This window comes from Opisthocomus hoazin, chromosome 5 (genome assembly GCF_030867145.1).
Source record: "Opisthocomus hoazin isolate bOpiHoa1 chromosome 5, bOpiHoa1.hap1, whole genome shotgun sequence".
NCBI classification, from domain to species: Eukaryota; Metazoa; Chordata; class Aves; order Opisthocomiformes; family Opisthocomidae; genus Opisthocomus; species Opisthocomus hoazin.
Genome location: NC_134418.1, coordinates 29334700 through 29337265, shown reverse-complemented (window position 1 = coordinate 29337265; position 2566 = coordinate 29334700).

The window sequence follows — 2566 nt, the reverse complement described above, 5'->3', positions numbered from 1 at the left end:
CTGTTCCAGTGCTCCGTCACCCTCAGAGAGAAGAAGTTCCTCCTCATGTTCAGACGGAACTTCCTGTGCCTCAGTTTGTGCCCATTACCCCTTGTCCTTTCACTGGGCACCACTGAAAAGAGCTTGGCCCCATCCTCCTGACACCCACCCTTCAGATATTTGTAGGCATTTATAAGGTCCCCTCGCAGCCTTCTCTTCTTCAGGCTGAACAAGCCCAGTTCCCTCAACCTCTCCTCGTAGTGGAGATGCTCCAGTCCCCTCACCATCCTTGTAGCCCTTGTAGGTTAGGAATTTTGTGCCTTCTTCCAGGAAGAGGAAGTTAAGAGTTCATTGATTTAGACTTTTTTTGGGGGGGGTAGGGGGCATGCCTTTGTAAAATACTTACTGGGAGTAACAAAACATAACGTCAACAATTTAACTTTTCATGTAGATGGCTAGCAGGTAGCCTTCATTACAAACCACATTACCTCCCCAGGGGTGTGGTAGTCCCCACTGCTGGTGGAGGTTTTGAGGATGTGATTGGGCAGGGTGCTGGATAATCTCATCTGGGCTCACCTTTCCCATAAAGGGATATGAGCGGATGGTCTCTCAAGGTTCCTTCAAGCCTGGACTGTTGTATGACTATGAAATTACAAAAGGATGACAGAGTCTGCCTAGAGCAGCATAGGAAGCCAGGCCTGGTGTTGCAGTTCTTGACAGTAAGATTGAACAAGCACAGATTTGAAGTGGGCTTTTAGGTTTAAGACTCAACTTTTGCACCTGCATTTCTGAAGCATAATGCAGTATTGGGGGGAATAAGTTTAAAAGACTGTGCTTCAGGAGGATGCTGTTGCATGTAGTGTGTGACCCACAAAATGCAGTGTTGGGTTTGCCAATCTTAGTCTTTATAGCTAAGTAAAGACTTGATAAAATAAACACTTGCATTACAAAAAGTGAGAGACTAAAAGTAATACTGACTTTAGGTTACTATGAAAGGAATTCAAGCATGCTTTTATCTTAATGATCGTGATCCATCTTGTGGTAAAATTGGGAATCCTACTGAGGAAACAACAGAATTTGGGTTCAAGCATGAGTGGACATCTGTAGCTTTTTCTTCCTTGCAGCTCCTTATTTTTCTTCTTTATTCCAGAGCACCTATCAGTCATCTGCCTCTCTTGGCAACCTTACCAACTACAACCCCTTTTTTGTGTTCTCTCAAGACATGTGAGACCACAGAATTAGTACCTCCTCTTCCTTCATAACTACTGGAACTTCTGTGAAATACAAGCCAGTTTAAATACTGGTACAGTAGTACCTGTATGTGTCTGAGTGGGTCTAAGTGTTTCTGCCTTTTCTCATGAATAGTCTTCAGTTGTTCCCCAGTCTGTTCCTGTTAAACTTTTTTCCAAGTTATGAATTCTACAGGATGTAGAAAAAAAAGTGAGTAGATAGAATCAGGTCATTTTATGTCAAAAACTAATACTTCATTTACTGTAGCAGTACTAACCAGTTCATTTCAAGTCCTTGCTTTCAAAACTGATGTCATGTGCAATCCTCATAATTAGACTACAAATTTGTATTTTTTTCTGCTTCAGATGACTATAATAAGGCTAAAAGACCAAGTTCTAGTCTTGTTCTCAAGGCAGCTTTATCCATGCATGTAACTTCATTTAATTAGGTAATGTATGTGATGTGTCATACTCAGTAACTTTATGAACTGTAGCTTACCTTTAGCTTCTGCCTGATTCCTCAGTACAGAGCCAGTACTTTGTCTCTTTGAGGTCTATTTAAGGGGGGGGTGCCTTTGCTCTTAGACCTATTACTGTATCTGTGCTTATATGCTATCTTTTAAGATAGCATTCCTGCTAGTTTTAGGGGGGGAATAGCAATTATGGTAATGATAGAGCACTTGTGGCCACAGCATTTTTCCTTTCTTCAGGAGTAGCAGCAGCTTATGTAGATTAATTAGAAATGTGGGATACCTTGTTCAGTACAGCTGAAACAGCTTCAAAGAAAACCCACCAAAACCCAAACAACAAAAAAAACACCCCAACAAACCACTAAAGTATCAGAATTCCCTCCCTCATTTTCTGTAGACTGAGAGTAATATAGGTTGAAAGGGACCTCTGAAGGTGTCCAGTTCACTTCCATCCCTCCAAGGATTTTCCCAATTCATCCTTGTGCTCAGGTTGAAATAAAAGAACTATCTTATGATTGATCAATCTCAAACTGTAGTTACAAGCCTAGATTTAAGAGCAGCCTTTCCTCATGATTGAGTACTTCAGTAGGCAATACTAGCACTTTGTTTTCTAAAATATATTTAGTAATAAGAAATTAAGATCTGTGAAGACCCAGATTTTCCCTGAATATCTAAAAAAATAAAAAAGCAGCTTAAAAGCTTTTGGAGGTGGGCATGCAGTTGTAAAAGCAGTACATAGCATGGTCATTAACTTGTGTTTATGATACAAGCTGTTGCTTTTGGAGGTATATTAAGCACACATAATCACTGCTTTCTCATGAGAACTCACTAACAAACTTTCGTATGTGAACAATGCAAGTAAAACTTCAGTAAGTACACCAAGACATG